At 32.4% G+C, this 20298-nt stretch overlaps 1 long non-coding RNA gene across 1 annotated transcript; it reads left to right on the plus strand.

Moving 5' to 3' along the window:
* Positions 1-13771: 13771 nt before the first annotated feature.
* Positions 13772-16061, plus strand: LOC134270095 (uncharacterized). Its single transcript, XR_009992723.1, has 6 exons — positions 13772-13812; positions 14098-14150; positions 14358-14466; positions 14901-14984; positions 15422-15516; positions 15844-16061. It is a non-coding gene; the product is annotated as an uncharacterized LOC134270095 (long non-coding RNA).
* The last annotated feature ends 4237 nt before the right edge of the window (positions 16062-20298 follow it).

Raw genomic sequence — 20298 nt, forward strand, 5'->3', positions numbered from 1 at the left:
CGATATTCTTGTTTCATCAACTCTTACGTATCGAATCAACTGAGATATAAATACTCCGTATGCAGGTGATGAAGGTATATTGCTGCATAAGTAAGGGAAGTTGACAATAGAAAAGTTAAAGTCATCACGTTTATCATACAGCTTGGTTGTTAGATTACCATTAATGTCTTTTTCAAGTAAAATATCTAAGTACGAAGTAGAAGTGTCGGACTCTGTGGTATCTTTTATCTCAAGCTCACCAGGATATATCGTGTTGACGTAGGAATGGAAATTATCATTATTAATTGACAATACGTCATCGATATATCTAAATGTCGAGTTGAAGGCCACAGCAAGTGTTTTCTTCTTTTCACGTAAAAGATTTTGCATAAATTCTGCTTCATATGAATATAAAAATAAATCTGCTAATAACGGAACGCAATTTGTACCCATGGGAATTCCATTAGATTGTTGATATACCTGGTCTCAAAAAACCACATGGATATTGTCAATCAGAAACTAAAGCATCTTCTTGATGTCAACTTTAGAGTACTTATGTGTGCAATCAGTATCTGTTTAAACAAAATAATTTTTCAAATGACCAACGACGAGGTAAGTAAACTTACGATTTCCATTTTTGTTGAAGATAAAGAGTTAAAAAGAGTTAGATATTATAGTATCAACACCGTGCGCAACGTCATATGATAAAAGAAGAGAGATCTAGGTCAGAAATTCATTTACATGTGAAATGGCATCAAGGTTTATATTACTACTGTTTAATAATAACAAGTTTACTATTTGTTTGCTGTAAAAAGTAGCTTTAATAAATTCTTATATTGTACGAAAAAGAAAATTACGAAGTGATTTATGGGGAAAACATTAGATTGCAGAAGATAGTGTTTTTGCAATAAGAACGTTTGACTGACGGTTTACTTAATATTGAGTTGCTTTTGAAATGTGCATTGAAAAATTTTTTAATTCCATCTACATGTAATAATAGTATGATGTAATTCTTTGAGGAATTTGAAGCTTTTAGGAATAAAATATATACAACTCACACAATGAACTCTAAAGATGAAACAGGGTTAATCTCAAAATCAAGCCTATTTTCACTATTTCTCCGCAGCCGCAACTGCTTCCAGGCCCTTGCTAATGACTTAAGCTACCACACAAATTGTAGAATAAGTTTGTACATACCAATGAGCAGCAAGCTATATGATAAACGTGATGACTTTAATTTTTCTATCGTCAACTTCCCTTACCTATGCAGCAATAAACCTTCATCACCTGCATATGGAGTATTTATATATCAGTTGATTCGATACGCAAGTGCATGCTCTACGTATGAACAATTTCTTAAAGAAGGTAAATTATTGACAATCAAGTTGATGAAACAAGAATATCAACAGTCTCGTTTAAAGTCATCATTTCGTAAATTCTATTGTCGATACAATGACCTTGTCAGCAAATACAATTTATCATTGAATGAAATGCTGACTGACGTTTTTCATACCAATTGTTAGTCCATTATTTATACACTGAATTGACCACGGATTTTTTTCCGTTATATCTTGATTATGACAACGAGCTCACAGCGGGTGTGACCGATCGGCAAGGGATGCTCACTCATCCATGGCACCTGATCCCACCTCTGATGTTTCGGAGGTCCGTTTTTGCTCTGCTCTTATTTTGTATATTTGTTTAATGGACGTTGAGATTGAATACTGTTTGTTATTTCCATATCCTTCAGCAAGAGATAATGGCTCAACCACCTCGTTTTCAAGCTACAATTCATCCTTTTAACCAACATCGCTTTTCTGGTGAAATACCGGTAGAGTGAGTTTTGAACTTAGTTTCGTATTTATATTCAATATCCCATATGGATTAGTAGTGAAATAGAGTTATATATTTCAATAAAATACACAAGGTCACAAATTCCCTCTAAATGCACCCATAAAATATTCTAGCCATACAACTACCTATAATATGCATTCAAACCTCAGGTTTCTTTATTTTTTTTTCTATCTTTTGACCGGTACTTTATTCGAAAATATCCTCTGCCACCTAAGAAACAAAATATTAACAAAGAAGTAATTTAAACAAAATAATTCAGAGTCTTTATGGTATAATTTAAGACATTTTTTTTAAACAGATAATGCTTATAAAATTTTGTTTCATTTTTAGATGAGTTCTCCAAACTGACTGATGACAAGGTGTCGGTGTTATTTTGTTTTATGTGTTCTGACTCCGGTCCTCCTGACTTCACTGACACAGATTGGCTAGAGTTGCTTAATCGGATATTAAAGGAAGCTTTCAGGAAAGAGAATCCTGTAACACGTGAGGAAGCACAGCAGACTCTGGACAGACTGAAGTCACATGATTACCTATGGGAAGATGAGGACAAGATAACAAAGGACACAAGAGATGAGACAATGTATAAGATAGCATCAAAAGACTCTTACCTGAATATACCATTCTGCAGTAGTTATGACTCAGCCGGTGCGTACCTTAGATCATCAGCATACAACAGAAAATCTGAAGAGAAGTGTGTCAGTAGTTATCACTTCGATCTCTTACTGATACTCCGTCTACAAATGAGCATACTGACTCACGTCACCATGGAGGACAGGAATATATATGATAAAATACACCGGATATGTAAGTCAGTGTGAAGAAATGTAATAATTTTTCGAATTTTTAAAAATCGTCTGAAGATTGATTTCTGGAGATCAGTATATTTAGATATGAGAATGCCAGCATTACTTTTGATTAAATTTTCATAACAAAACTCAAAAAAAAAATTATTTGATCAGTAAAGCTTACATGCATTGACGCTACAAAGCACACATACACGTTACATCTATTTTTTTTTTTTTATAAAAAAAAATTAACGAACTTTTATTCAATTTCATTCACGATAAGATATACATGTGCATATGTATCTTTATATTGTTTTACCTATTTATAAAGTCTACGTTTATCTTTTTTGTACACATGATAAAACCCAAACAGTTAATGCACGGACTTTTATATATCACAGTGAATGTTTCCAAAAGTATCCTAAAGGACCGTGGAGATAAAAAAGCAAAATTATTAAGGGATTTAAGAAAAGAAGGGGAAGCTGTACATTACAGATCACAGGACAGTGTAGATCACGTGACGTGGCTCTGGAGATACTGGAAACACGCAAGACCTGACATCGTGAGATCCTGTATAGGTCTACATCCACACAATGATATCTACATCATCGATAACAAAGCTTACAAAAAATCAAGTAAGAAAATAGATATAAGTTTGATCTAGGTTTATAATGCTACATTTCTTTACCAGTAATTTGATTTCTGCTGGTATCTGTGTTCATGAATTTGACTTGAAAACAGGATTAATACATGTATTATTATCACCCCTCCCCCCTCCGACAAAATATAGTCAAAAGCACACTGACAATATAAAATTAGCGGAAAATTTTATTAACTTAAGTCTATCAACATTTATCTATTAAGTCATAAGCTAGCTACTAAGATCACCATTAAAGATGTGTTTGTGAAACAGTGAATCAGATGCATCCGTATAGCAAGGTCAAAGATAAAAGTTAAAAGTACAAAATGATTGTTATACAAAACAAGGTCTTGTCACAAGGAAAATAACTGTGAAATAAATATGATAGTCATAACCTCAAAAGTTATGGGCAAAGTTATTTTTGTGGACAAACAACCAGAGAGTTACAAGTAAGTGGACATGGAAAAACTTGATCATTGATCATTGAAAGGTAGGCATGATTTTATTATAGAATTCTATTCTCAATGAAATTTTAACAAAGAATAGAATGACAAAATTGGGAGAACAATTGTATCTTGTAAATCTGAGAAAGTGGCAAAATGCCTAACTGAAACATAACCCCTGATCGATATCAAACCTATGGTTTGGACACAAAGAAGTATGATAATCAAAATATTTTTATATTAAAAGTTAAACAAATTATAGAGGTATTATTTTTGCTAAAGATACATACTTACATGTATCACGACTGGTGATAAGACGAACTTCATCCCTTCATAAAGATAAATTTAAAAAAAAACAAGAAATTTGTTGCTACAAATGCTCAAGTGAACAGAAGATTTCATTGGATTTAACAGAAGATTTAATTTAATAACTCTCAGGATCAGAACTAGCCCGTTGTATGCTCTTATTTATTGCCATTGTCGTCAATTTTTTTTAAAGACTCCCCCCCCTCCCCGAGAACTTATAGATGAAATTAAGCCATTGTATTCAGATTCAATTTTATTCAAACGAAACGTTACGCATTCTTCAAATGGCAGACAATTCTGAAAAAGTAATAAGTAAACATTTATGCCATCTTTTAAGCCCCCCCCCCCCCCTTGGAAAAAAAGAAAAATAAGGTCTTTGACTATATGGAGGCAATGTAATCCAAAAGATCCAAACTATCATTTTATACAGTGCATATATGTAATGTTTGCATATTATTAATATCTTAAAAATGTAATAACTTCACTACCGAATATCGAATAAAAGTGCTAAAGTCATACGGATTTACCTCGGCTTCCATCATACCCCAAAGGATAAAACCTGTTATCAAATTAACACCTAACCTGATCATCACAAATCGAATAGAACACAAGAACTCCTAATAAACTGATTATAATTTAATTCTGAATTGGATTGGATAAAAAATTTACAATATATTGCATTAAATGGGTTGCCTGTGTCACAATGACTTGCGTCAAATAGGTTTCAATCCGCCTGACGTTACATTCAAATTTTATACAAATACGTGGTTTATAAAGCGTGAACTGTCCCAACTCATTTTATTATGTTCCCCGAACGAAGTTGGGGAACATATTGTTTTTACTCTGTTTCTTATTATTAGGGTCTTCTGTCTTCAGCGGAAGACCCTTCTATTATTCTATTGTTTCTTTTTCACTATTTAAGGTCTTTCGTTTCAACTTTTCTTATTATTATTCTAACCGATTTTGTGCAGGCGATTTCTCGTAAATGCGCCGATGGATTGTTATAAAACTTTCAGCATTGATGACAAATTATACGAACTTAAGGCGTTTTTTTATTTGATGACGTCACTTCCAGTTCGGAGTTTTCTGTGATTTCGTGAGTTTTAGAGGGTCATTTTGTCCGGCAGTTTTCTCAATATTGGCTCAAGATAGGAAAATGAAACTTTCAGGTATGATAGACCAACGTCTATAGATATGTATATGATATTTCATTTTAATTGGAAGAGCCGCACGTCAGCGCTCGCTATGGCCCGAAAATAACCCAATCGCGAATTTCACAATTTTTAACAACTTTTCTACAATATCATTTTACCTGGAAATATTTTGTTAAAACATATATAACAAAAGAAGTGTAGAATTTCAAGACCTTTCAAATGATATGTCAAAAAAGGACTGGCCCCTAAAATAAAGGGCCTAGAGGGACCGAAATTGTTTTCTTTATATCTCAAAAAGTATTGAGAATTTGTAATAGGTTTAAGAAGCAAAGTTGTTCAAAATGTCAAGCTAAATCTATTGGAGTCGTCAAAATACGTTCGGCATAATCACTTCTGGCCAATCCGGAAGTTGTCAGAAAACGCGTATTTTTGCCGTTCTTGACTGGTTTTTGAGTAACATATGTCTCTGGGAGCATAATAATTAATTTTCCGTCCGTCGTTGTCACTTCTGGTCGAACCGGAAGTAGCAAAAAATGGCTTATTTTTGCATTAATTAACATAGTTTTAGACGATTCAAAGCATTTTTGGGCGTTATTTCTCATTTTTGTTAAAAATGAAAGATACTTCCGGTCAAACAGGACGGAAGACCTACTCGTTGCTTTGGAATCAACTTTGCTTTAGTATTATTTTTTTTTCGTCCAAGTATTGTGCAGACGATTTCTCAGAGACGCATAGACGGATATCTTTGAAATTTTCAGAGATGATGTATCATGATCTAAACTTGATCATTTTTTTTTGATTTTTGAAAAATCACTTCCGGTCGGAAATTATCGACCTTTAATCAAATTTTTAGTGACCATTTTGTGGACACAAAAACTAAAAAACGACAAAAGCTAGAATGTTGTCATTTTCAGGACTAATAGATGACATGTTGTAGTTTTGCACCTACAGTCAATTCTCGAATTATCGCCATTTGATTCATCGCCATTTTCGCAATTCCGTCAAGATTTCCCAGGAACGTTTTTCTGGCTATATAAAATTCTCGTTATAACGCCAAATTCTCATACCGCCATCCGCCACCCTGTTTTCGAAACAAACGTCCATTTTTAAGTGTCAATTATCTCGATAAACCGCCACAGGTGCATGCGGTCAGTGAAGCGCGGCTAATTGGTTGACGCTAACCGTGTTGTAAAGCATGCAAAGCCAGACGAGGTATATACGCAATATCAGACGTGCCGATTTACATATACATAGATGCACATGTACTTGTCTTTATTCCATAACTGCACTTTTTGTTTTAAAAAGAAATTGTACATAAAAATTTCTTTTTTTCAAAATTTTTCACTTTCAATATCAGACGTGCCGATTTACATATACATAGATGCACATGTACTTGTCTTTATTCCATAACTGCACATTTTGTTTTAAAAAGAAATTGTACATAAAAATTTCTTTTTTTCAAAATTTAGGAATATGTTTTATATACATGGACATGTATTTATAAGAATTAGAAACGCTTTATGGTATTTCTAAGAACGGTAACTCTAATTTTTGTTTCCTAAAAGATGGGAAATTCAATTCATCGCCAAATTCGTTATACCGCCATGATTTCTAAATCACAAATGGTGGCGGTTTATGGAGAATTATCTGTATTTTCCTCAGTGCTTTCGGTCAATATCGGAAACGAATTTAAAAAACGCATTTTTTTCAGCTTTTTTGTTTTCCAATATTTTTATTTTATTTTATACATCTTAAAAGGGACTCTTTTGCGAATGCAAAATATGTAATTTGTTTTAGAATCGAAAAAAGGCAATCTCGAGATTTTCGTATATAAAATCTTGAAGCGGTATTTTCAATGGCTGAATGGTTAGCGCGTCGGATCATCACGCTGGCGACTCGGGTTCGCTCCCCCCAATGTCCAATATTTCTTATAAATTTTTCTGCAAGATTTTTCGTTTTTTACTTCAGAATCAGACGGAAGGCCCACTCGTTGCTCACAACGAGATCGTACCTAGTTATTAGGGTCTTCCATCTTCAGCGGAATACCCTTCTATTATTCTTCGTTTTCTTTTTCACTTTTATTATTATAATTAAGGTCTTCCGTTTCAAACGTCTCCAACGGAAGACCTTCGTGTTATTCTTCGGTTTCTTTTTCCCTATTATTATTATTTTTCTTACCGATTTTGTGCACGCGATTTCTCGTAAACTACTGGACCGATTCTCATGAAACTTTCACATCTGATAGGTACTGATCTGAACCTTATTGGAATTTTTTTTCCACGATGACGTCACTTTCGGTCGTGAGATATGGACAATTTCCTGATTTTAAAATGCAATTTTGTCTTGATTTAGTAGCGAAAATTGCTATAGATATGAACTGAAAATTAATTGGAGATGATAGTTCATGACTTATAGCGTTGCACAAACGCCTTTTCGTGCGACGTCAGTACTTCTGGTCGAAAGCGGAAGCAAATTTTAAAAACGTAATTTTTCAGCTTTTCTTTTTTAATATTTTTGTTTTAGAATTGAATAGAGACCCTTTTGCAAAAGCCAAATATGTAATTTGTTTGAAAATTGAAAAAGCCAATCTCGAGATATAAGCATTTGAAAACGCGAAGCCACGATCCCGATGGCCGAATGGTTAGCGCGTTTGATTGTCACGCGGGCGACCCGGGTTCGATCCCCGTGTGTCCAAATTATCAGTTTTTTCTGCTCGATTTTTCGATTTTTATTAATTTTGCAACAACATATTTTCATCTTTTAAGCATATCTTACGTAAGAAGGGGTCACAAGGGGCCAGAATGCTAAATCTTTGACGCTTCATATCTTGAAAAGAGGTAATATTTTGATAAGCAATAATGAACAAAATATGGTCAGAATAATATTATAAACAATATGCATACATTGATTTTTTTGTAGAATGGCCCTATTAAGGAATTCTAGGGGTGGCCCCTTAATATTTCCATTCAGCATTTCTTCCAAACAAAAAGAAATGTCTGAATAGTTGTAGAACAAAAAGTCTTTTAAATCACAAGACCTTTTGTTTGATCTCAAGACAAAGGGGCTGACTCCTCAAATTAGGGGCTCAGAGGGGCCAGAAGTCTTTCATCTTTAACTCTTTAATGATCAATATTTTGTAATACATTACAGAAGCAAAGTTGTCGATATTAACGATTTGCAACAATATACTATAATATTTTGGTCATATGTTACGTAATTAGGGGTCATAAGGGCCAGAATGCTAAATCTTTGACGCTTCATATCTCGAAAAGGGGGAAAATTTTGATAAGCAATATTGAACAAACGATGGTCAGAATATTGATCTAAACAATATACATATATTGAATTTCTGTAAAATGGCCCCCTTAGGGACTTGAAGGGGTGGCCACTAAACATTTATATTAAGTATATCTTCGAAACAAAAAGAAATCTCTGAATAGTTGTAGAACAGAAAGTCTTTGCCATAAAAAGACATTTCGTTTGATGTCAAGAGAAAGGGGCTGACTTCTCAAATTAGGGTCTCAGAGGGGCCAGAAGTCTTTCATATTTAACTCTTTAATGATCAATATTTTGTGATACATTACAGAAGCAAAGTTGCTCATATTAATGATTTACAACAATATATTACAATATTTGGTCATATGTTACGTAATTAGGGGTCACAAGGGGCCAGAATGCTAATTCTTAGTCGCTTCATATCGTGAAAAGGGGGGAAAATTTGATAAGCAATATTGAACAAAAGATGGTCAGAATAATATTCTAAACAATATGCAAACTTTGAATTTTGGTAAAATGGCCCCATTAAGGACTTGTAGGAGTGGCCCCTAAATATTTATATAAAGCACATCTCCTAAACGAAAAGAAATCTCTGAATAGTTGTAGAACAAAAAGTCAAATATTTTGATAAGCAATATTGAAAAGAAGATGGCAAGAATAATGTTCTAAGCAATATGAATACTTTGAATTTGTGTAAAATGGCCCCATTGAGGACTTGTAGGAGTGACCCTTAAAATATTTTTATTTACCATATCTCCACAACAAATAGAAGATTCTGAATAAGTCTTGAACAAAAAATTTTCAAAATCACAAGACCTTTCATTTCATATGAAGAAAAGGGGGCTGACTTCTTAAATTAGGGGCTTAGAGGGGTCAAAAGTATTTCATCTTCAACTCTCTCATGATCGATGTTTTTTTATAAGTATCCATTATAAGAAGCAAAGATATTAATCTTAATGATTTGCAACAATACATTATAAAGTTTTGATCATATGTTACGTAATAAGTGGTTGCAATGGGCCAAAATGCTACATCTTTTATACTTTATATCTCGAAAAGAGAGGATATTTTTATAAGCCATATTAAACAAAAGATGTTCAGAATATTGTGATAAAAAAGGAAACTTAAAAAATGAAATGAAGGAAAACTTAATGTCATTCTCTTTTAACGAATATCTCAGTCACAATCACATTTAATCTTATCTAGAAATTCAACGGAAGACATACTCGTTCCTCGCAACGAGATCTCATCTAGTTATTATCAAGGTCTTCCGTCTTCAGCGGAAGACCTTCTTGTTATTCTTAGGTTTCTTTTTCACTTTTATTATCATTATTCTTTTTTTCTTACCGATTTTGTGCACGCGATTTCTCGAAAACAGCTTGATGGATTTCCATGAAACTTTCAGGACTTATAAAACATAACTTGATCCTCATGCATTTCTTTTTCCGATTTGATGACGTCACTTCCGGATGGAGATATTATCGATTTTATGATTTTTGAAGGGTCATGTTGTCTCCAGACTTTCTCAATAATGGCTTAAGATAGAAACATGAAACTTTCAGGTATGATAGGCCAAAATCTATAGATATGTATAACATGTTTTATATTGTCGGCGCTCGCTATGGCCCGAAAATAGTCGTTTCGAGAATTTCAAATATTTTAACACCTTTCCTACGATATCTTTTTAACTGGAAACATTTTGTAAAACATATAGAACAAAAGAAGTGTAGAATTCCAAGATCTTTCAAATGATATCTTGCAAAAGGGATTTGCCCCTAAAATGAGGTGCCTAGAGGGGCCAAAATTTTTTTCTTTATATCTCAAAAAGTATTGTGAAGTTGTAATACATCAAAGAAGCAAACTTATTCAAAATATCAAGCTCTATGTACCGCTGTCGTCCAAATACGTCCGGCCTCCTTACTTCCGGCCAAACTGGAAGTAGTCGGAAAACGCGTATTTTTGCCGTTATTGACAAGTTCTGGGATAACATGTGTCTCTGGGAGCATAAAAATTAATTTTCCGTCCGTCGGCGTCACTTCCAGTCAAACCGGAAGCTGCCCAAAAATGGCTTATTTTAAAGGTTTTTGATGCAAAATTGAAATTATAAAGTCACTGTAGACGACTTAGCTCATTGCTTTCTTGTTTGATGTCACTTTCGACACTTCCGGTCAAAACAGGACGGAAGACCTACTCGTTGCTTTGCAACGAGCTTTGCTCTAGTTATTATTATTTTTCTTACCAATTTTGTGCACGCAATTTCTCGTAAACTACTTGACAGATTCTCATGAAACTTTGACATCTAAAATATACTTTATTGGAAATTTTTTGTCGATGAGGTCACTTCCGGTCGTGAGATATGGACAATTTTTTTGATTTTAAAGTGCAATTTTGTCTTGATTACTTAGCGAAGTTGCTTAAGATATGAAGCTCAGATTAATTGGAGATGATAGTTCATGATTTATAACGTTGCAGAATCGCCTTTTCGTGCGACGTCAATACTTCCGGTCGAAACTGGAAGCAAATTTAAAAAACGCAATTTTTCAACTTTTCTTTTTGAATATTTTTGTTTTAGAATTTAAAAGATATTTTTTTTGAGAAGCGAAATATGTAATTTGTTTGAAAATCGAAAAAGCCAATCTCGAGATATATGCATTTGAAAATGCAAAGCGCCGATCTCAATGTCTAAATGGTTAGCGCATTGGATTGTCACGCGGGCGACCCGGGTTCGATCCCCCGTGTAACTAAAAATTTTTAACATTTTTTCTGCTCGATTTTTCGATATTTTTAAATTTTAAACAAATTGGAACATTATATTATAAACTTTTAAGCATATCTTGTGTAATAAGGGGTCACAAGAGCCAGAATGTCACATCTATGACGCTTTATATCTCAAAAAGGGAGAATATTTTGATAAGCAATATTTAACTAAAGATGGTCAGAAAAATGTTTTAAACAATATGCATACATTGACATTTTGTAAAAGGGTCCTATTAAGGACATGTAGGAGAGGCCCCTAAATATTTTCATTGAGCATATCTCCACAACGAAATTTCTGAATGAATACTGAACAAAGAATCACAAGATCTTTCTTTTGATATCAAGAAAAAGGGGCTGACCTCTCAAATTAGGGGCTCAGAGGGGCCAAAAGTCTTTTATCTATAAGTCTCTTATGATAAATATTTTGTTATATATTACTGAAGCAAAAGTATTTATCTTAACGATTTGCATCAATATATGACACTATTTTGATAATATGTTACGTAACTAGGGGTCACAAGGGGTCAGAATGTCACATCTTTGAGGTTTCATATCTCGAAAAGGGGGAATATTTTGATATGCAATTATTAAAACAAAAGATGGTCAGAATAGTGTTCTAAACAATGTGCATAGTTTGAATTTTTGTAAAACGGCCCCATTTAGGACTTGTAGGAGTGGCCCCTAAATACTTTCATTGAGCATATCTCCATAACAAAAAGAAATCTCTGAATAAGTGTTGAACAGAAAATCTTCAAAATCACAAGACCTTTCATTTCATATGAAGAAAAAGGGGCTGACCTCTCAAATTAGGGGCTCAGAGGGACCAAAAGTCTTTATCTATAACCCTCTAACGATCAATATTTTGTTATACATTACTGAAGCAAAAGTATTTATCTTGACGATTTCCAACTATATATTATGAATTTTCTATTATATGTTACGTAATTAGGGGTCACAAGGGGCCAGAATGCTAAATCTTTGGGGTTTCATATCTCGAAAAGGGGGAATATTTTGACATTGTTGTTCTGACCATTTTTTGTAAAAAGGCCCCATTAAGGACTTGGAGGGGTAGCCCTTAAATATTTCTATTCAGTATATCTCCACAACGAAAAGAAATCTCTGAATAGGTGTTGAACAAAACGTCTTTGAAATCCCAAGACCTTTCATTTGATATCAAGAAAAGGGGGCTGATCCCTCAAATTAGGGGCCCAGAGGGGCCAAAAGTCTTTTATCTATAACCCTCTAACGATCAATATTTTGTTATACATTACTGAAGCAAAAGTATTTATCTTGACGATTTGCAACTATATATTATAATTTTTTATTATATGTTACTTAATGAGGGGTAACAAAGGGTCTGCATGCTAAATATTTGATGCTTTATACCTCAAAAAGGGGAATATTTGGTAAGCAATATTGATCAAAAGATGGTCAGTATAATGTTCTTAACAATATTCATTCTTCGAATTTTTGTAAACGGCCCCATTTAGGACTTATACACTGCATGAAAAGTCGCGTTTAATATAATTTAATAAATTCGTTTACTCCAGTAAATTTCTTGTATTGAATTTAATTTATGTATAACAGTAAATTTTACATGAGATATATTGTGATATAATTAAATACAGTTTTCGAATAAGTATAATCATATTTAATGCAAAATACGTCGAGAATAATAAAGTTTAATTGAGATAACTATACGTCCCGTTTAAGAATATCGACATGTAAAAGTAAATATGCTTATACTTATAGTTTAAGTACATTTTTGGTATTTTGAATATGTCATAAATAATTCTGTATACCTAATGTAAACTTATGTTGAAACATTTTTGAAAAAAAAAATATTTAGGCACCCTATTCATTTAAATCTATTAATTTCTCATTTTTATTTATTTAACCCTTATGTAAATTTTTAAAATTCTGGAATATAACTTAGTTTTTTCTCTATCGACTACCACTGTAGTACAATTACATCGGGATCGAAGTCGGGCTCGAAAAGCAATTTATTTAAAAACAACACACCGCGCCGAAATTCAATTTTTGGGAGAGTTCCACGCAGCCATGTTGAACTTGATCATGATGTTGTACGGCAGGAAGGGGCGAAAGAGAGTTACTCGAAAAGGAGAAGCATGATAAACTTTGGATGGAATTTATGTTTTGACAGAAGATGAAGACATTTTCGACCCTGTTTAGCGGTATGAACAATGTACAAAATGTTATCATGTGTCCTTGAATGAATAATTGCCTCTGCTACTGATAATGTTACTGTTCCTTAGTCTGGGCTGTACACATAAAATGCCTGGCAGTTAAAACGTTTGGGCAAGCGCTACTTACATTTTGTAATAATTATTTAACACTTTTAACCATCTAACTTAAAGATGGATTTAACCAGAATTTTCTCGTTTGGGATTGGTTTCAGAATTTTTGTCACTAAAGTGTTCTTCTGTTCAGCATTTACAGAGAGTGTCGTAAAATGTAATAATTTATTTATTTATTTTTTAATGCTTACTCAAGAGTATATTTAGCACTTATTTCGATTATTTAAATAGTTTCAGTGTGGACTGTGCCTGAGACGATATTCCCCATAATGCCGGCTATGTAGACAGCTTGTGAAAATGGTGAGAACCACACCACTCAAATTTTCTATTATCACAAATAAACAAACAATGTTTTATTAACTTGTATCTTTATGCATAAGAGTATAAAAAATATTGCAACAACTTGAAATGCTATATACCAAGTAGACAATACGAGGTTTATATTTTTATTTTCCTTATCCTAAAAAAAACAAAAGCAATGGATTCTGAGCTATGCATAATTTTTTACGTTAAATACGTAGGCATGAATTATTAAAAATAGCTTTCACATTCTATGATGCACAATTATGCATGTATTATTTACAGGAATCTAAATGCTCACAAGAAATGACAAAAGCAGTATGAAGATTAACACAACGGTAAGATTTCTTAAATTTTCTGATAAGATCAATAAAATCGCATGAATTGATTTATTTTAGCTCACCTGAGCCATTTTAAGACCCGAGCGAGTTTTCTGTTCTGTGTCTGGTATTCGTCGGTCATCTATAAACTTTTCAAATTTTTACATTCATGGAAATTATTCCTAGTTTGAATAAAATCCCTGCATGATACATCTTTTCTTTCAGAAATTGTGCCAGAAAAGTTTGAAGTAGCTATGGGAATGATCAACATTGAACTTGCTGAGGCTCTCTTCCTGAAAGTGACTTGACCAGATATTTGGCTACCCAGTATGAGGTACAAACTAATCATTTGTTGTACAACTTATTGTGTATGAAATTGCCACCATTTACTGAAAGTTTGCATTTGTTGTCCACTTTAAAAACTTGCTATCTACAGTGTAAGTTGTTAATATATTTTACTTTATGTTAAATCACTTGTTCATTATCTCAATAACTTGCATGTTAAATGCTGTAGATGCTAACCTTTGCATTTAAGTTTACTCTTAAATTCCATGTGTTCCGAGTATGTACACCCATTTGACATCATGTTTTGTCGTCTCTAAATTTAATATTATACATATCATAATATGTACTACATCACAAGGTTTGAGGATTTTATTATTGTATGAATGTTATCTACTTGCTGTATATCATAAATACATCTGTTTGTATATTTTTCTACTAGATGCCATACCTGCTTTTAATTTTTCATATTTTTTTCATCCATAGTATCTTTCTGCTACATTAAATAAAATATTGTGGAGGAACACGAAGAAAAAGGCTGCGCACCTCAACATATTTAAGGTCAAGCAGGTAAATACATTGGTAAATTGCTAAAAAAAAATGATCCCCAATTTACATTTACTTCCACAAATTCTGCAGCTTGATGCTGTGAAACTATATATATGTGTGTCCTAATATGATAAATGCTGTAAATGCTATTCTTTGCATTTTCCCAAACTTTGTAAATCTTCAAATTCCATGTGCTCGGACTACGGTACCATTATGTATGTTTCGTATCATATTTTGTCGTCTATAAATTTGATCTATACATATAATTATATGTTTTTTTATGCAATTCACTTAACTAGATGACAGAGAATTTTTTTTCATTGTGTAAAATGTTATCTTCTTGCTGTAGTCATGTTAGTCCTAAGTATACCCTGTTTGTATATTTTTCTCCTTTTTTGAATATTCTTTCTATGGAGAGCCACACCTGTTATTAATTTTTCATATTTTGTTTATGACAGCTTTTTACCATATCCATAGTATCTTGCTGCTAAATGAAAGAATTAGTGTGGAGGAGCAGAGAAAAGGGCACCTCAACATGTTCAAGGTCAAGCAGGTAAATTGCTCCAAAAATAAAGATGGTGAAAAAAATCATTAGACCCAAATTTACACGCTTCGAAATCTGTAGCTCGCTGGCCTGAAATTATAGATAATTATCTGTCTTTATTACCCAGATTTGAAAAAATGGCATATCTTTTGTAGTCTTCTGTAAATTTTTAACTAAGCAAAATTGAGCTGTGCTTCCTCTAGGTCAAATGATAATTTTAAAATCAACTCAGATTTTGTTTTTTACTATTTAATATATGAAATTGCATTAATCCGGAAGCACACATATAATATGTATATATAGGCAAATGGGTATTTATTTTTATGTTTATTGTAGAAATTAGGAGCTAGGTGTGCTTCTCCAGAGCTAAAAACTTCTTGGCATGAAGAGAAGAAGAAGCAAGAAAAAGCAGTTTTAAATATTGATTACATCTTCATAGTACAAAAAATGATTCTAAAGATAATACTATCTATGAAATTAGAAAGCTGAAGTTGTGTTCTGATGAATGTGAGAATGTCTTCAAAGAACAGGACACCAAAAGTGCCATTCTCAAATCAAAGCACTCTAAAAGACAGGGCATAAGAAGAACTACGACAAATAAAGAATCTAAATGAGTCAAACCTATGAATGTATTAATTGAACAGAGATGGGCTATTAGAGATGAAATATTTGAGTTGCTACTGTTTTGCAAAAATCCAATGTTAGATAAGAAAAATATACCTAGTGTTGTATTTTTGACAGTGAAAGTTTTTTCTTATGCTTGATTACAGATTAAAATTGTTATGTATTTTATTGTTTAAACATTTATTGGTCTGCAATCACATACATTTTAATCTTGATTTATATATCACATATATGTACAAGTCTAACTTAAATAATAAGTGCATGGACATTATTGTGGAAAAAATAAGACAATCATGATCAAAGGAAGTCTGAAAGAGCTTTGCTGGCAGTAAGTTGCAGATCTTGATACCCAAGTAAGAGAAAGGTGGCGTCTCTGACCGATTTTTTTGCTGTTGCTTGTGGGCGAGTGAGGCTTCTCTGTCAGTGGCTTAGTGAGTCATAGATGTAAAGAATAGAATAGGCAAATGAGGTAGAGACATTTCTAAATAAAAAGGGGTAAATTGTGATTTTAATAAATGTTACAATTGATATTGCAAGAGTAAATAAATGAGAATTGCAAGAGTAAAATATTAATTTGTTTCCTTCCATTTGAAGTAAGAGAGTTTATGAATTATGAGTTATGGAATTGTAATTAAGGCTTAAAAAATTGTTAAATATATGTTTGCATATGTTTATACAGGACTTTTATATGTGCATGTTTCAGAGCTCATTTTTGATATTTTAAAGCAAAGTTGAAAATATCACTATTGAAATGTTTTGCACTCCAATGTAACGATGATTTAATGAGGATATGTTATATTACAATCATCAAGCAATAAACCTAGCAGTTGGAACAGAAATGAGCTACATGTATTGTAAACAAATTTAAGCTGCTATTGTTTTGTGTAATTGTGATACTTTTTCCTTTATTTGAATTGACATAACCAAATGATATAAAGGATTTTTGGGGGTCTTGTATTTTTCACAGTCAACATTAAGTATTTTTCAAGTTGAACTTGAATAATTAGTTCATGGACATCTATTGTTGAAATATTTGGGAAGCAATATAAGGGTGGTCTAAAAGAGCTTTGCTGGCAGTAAGTTGCAGATCTTGATACCCAAGCAAGAGAAAGGTGGTGTCGCTGACCGATCCTTTTGCTGTTGCTTGTGGGCGAGTGAGGCTTCTCTGTTAGTGGCTTAGTGTGTCTTATTAAAATGTACATGTAAAAAGAATAGACAACTTTTTTGGCAACTTTTATTCTTTTTATGCAAAGTATGATATAATTTATTGTCGGAAATTGAAAAGCCATTTACAACCCTTGCAGAAGTTTTAATAGGGGCAGTTTCAGGCAGATTTTGGAGTCCAGAATGACTACATTTTTTACCTGTTGTGTTTTGATTTATTGCGGATTTGAATTTTACATCCAATATTATTCTTATATTATTTATAATTACTTCAGTATATTACTTACTACTAGTATGTAGAAATTTACTCCATTATAATTGAGCTACAATCATGATTGTAATTTTTTTAATTCTGACTTTTAGACTTAAATTTGAAAGATTTTGTACTTTGTTAAAACTCATTGTTTGTACACTATTGATATAACATCTAATAAAATTGAATGAGAAATGGATTTGTGTAAGATTGTAAAATACTTGCCAAAAACCCACAATTGTAAACCATACAAATTATTGATGGAATAAATGTAAAATAAAAATATTATGCAATAATATAATAATGTTAAATTTCATCAAATACAACCTTAAATCTTAATTATATGGGAGAGTTACATATACAAGAGTTTTAATATTAGTTTATGAAAGGATAAAATTTGCACGTATTAGTAAGTTTCCATCTCCGTTTATAACTTTATTTTTGGAAGTATTATAAAGTAAAGTGTGAATTTAACAAAAAATAATGAGGTAAAGATCTACATTAAATTTTATTAAACGAACAAATTTAATGTGACCGTAAAACTTAATTTAATGGCCATGTTTAATAATAATTATACGTTTTGTATATTAGAGGTATAATAATTGTTTACGGCATACTAAAATCCGAACGTATTAGTAAGTTTACAATTTTCCAAACTTTATTAAATTTGTTCTTTTAATTTTTCATTAAACTCGTATTAAATGCTAATTATTTTCTAACATTTACGATCCCACAATATGTTATAATATGCATTTAAACATTAAATAATCGCAGCATTTAAATCACATTTAAGGTAAAATTAAACCCGACTTTTCATGCAGTGATAGTGGTGGACCCTAAATATTTATATGAAGCATATCTCCACAAGGAAAAGAAATCTCTAAATAGGTTTTGCCCAAAACGCTTTAGAATCATAACCCTTCGATTTGATATCAAGAAAAAGGAGCTGACCCCTTAAATTATGGGCTTAAAGGGGCATATGAACCTTTCACTACTAAGTCAAAAACGTACTGACATTCCCATTTTTTACTGGCAAACTTAGAAAATCACTGACAATGTGCTGTCGTTACTCTAAAACTTAGACAATTACTGATCTTTTTACTGCCGGTGCTGATAAACTTAGAAAAGTGCTGACAATCTTAGTCGGTGCTTAGACAATTACTGACCCGTTTACTTTCCCCGCTGAAAAACTTAGACAAGTCCTGACATTTACTGATAATTACTGTCCCTATTGTTCTCGCTCTCGGGGAGGCTGCAGTGTTGTGAAAATGACTGTGTGTTATACTTTGCGTTTAAAAACAGTCTTATTTAAATTTTTGATGAAAAAAGAAATAGTTTATTATTATTTTTTTTAAATCTAATTTTAAATATCATCGATATCTATAAAATAATTCAGAATATGATTTGAAATAAACTACATGTAAATCAATTTTAAAATTATGTGTAGAATATATATATCCCAGTTCAATGAAAGAATTAAAATTAATTATTCGTCAAGTTAGTTTTCATCTATTAATTTCTTTGCACACTGATATCTGACTTTAGAGAGCCCCCTTTTCACTATTGGAAAGTTGTATTAATATTCTTTTCACAAACAGGACGTCTTTTGTTCAAATAGGGAATCTTCTAACTATTGAATAATTAATTAGGCCTCATAGGTAATTCAATTTCCTAATGTTCTCGGACATCTGTACAAGTCAAATAATTGTTTACCCCTTTTAACGGATTTCCAGTTTCATTTGCTCATACGGGAGTTCCCCAATTGAACAGTACAGTCTTGTACTATACCTTGTTAATTTTGTCACTTAAAACATTATTTCTAAATGAATGGTTGGTAGGTCGCTTTCACAGGGTTCATATGTACCCAATGACGGAGACTAATAAATATTTATCAGACTAGCAATAAAAATTCATGTAATAGTAGCAATTATAGTAATCTTACGGAAAATATTCATATCTACTAGGTCAGCGGTAAGACTAATATTAGCAGTAGCACTATTTTCTCCAATATTTTCTCTTCTCTCTCTCTCTCTCTCTCAAAGATACAAACAGTACTGACGCTTTACAATACTTGAAAAGTACTCTGTTTATTCACATTGCCGGGGGTGTAGATCACGATTTAATTTTTTAAGTATTAAGTATTTTTTAATCATGATTCAATTTGAACAAAAATATTTCATGTTTCATACTAACCATTCCCCTTTGTAGCTATCGGTGAATTGGAATTAATTTAATTTATGTGCCGAAGTTAAATTTCATCTCATTAAAGTAGGTAGGCGTAGGGGAAGTTATGATGTTAACCTAATAATAAGACAGAATGGGGACTTGTCTAGTAAAATATTTTACGAAGTAGTGAAATTTGAAAGTCATAAGCCCGTAGAACAAGTGCTAACAAATATTTATTTCGAACCCTCTAGTATACATGTATAATACTACCCCCCCCTACACACATTACCTGAAAAAAATATCTAGTATACTTGAAAAGGATTTATAAAAATTAAGTTATTTTAATGATGCAAATTTCTTTGTCCATTTGATCAATTTATACCCGTCATGATAAATTTTATTCAGATTTTATTAAAATCTTTCTTTTTCATAAGATTAAGATTATTCGCTAACTGTAGGTGCCCACAATCTTCCGTGTCGATTTGCCGTTCATATCTCTCTCTCTCTCTCTCTCTCTCTCTCTCTCTCTCTCTCTCTCTCTCTCTCTCTCTCTCTCTCTCTCTCTCTCTCTCTCTCTCCAAAAA

This window comes from Saccostrea cucullata, unplaced genomic scaffold (assembly GCF_032062105.1).
Source record: "Saccostrea cucullata isolate Sc308-1 unplaced genomic scaffold, CSIRO_AGI_Scuc_v1 ctg1445, whole genome shotgun sequence".
Taxonomy (NCBI): Eukaryota; Metazoa; Mollusca; class Bivalvia; order Ostreida; family Ostreidae; genus Saccostrea; species Saccostrea cuccullata.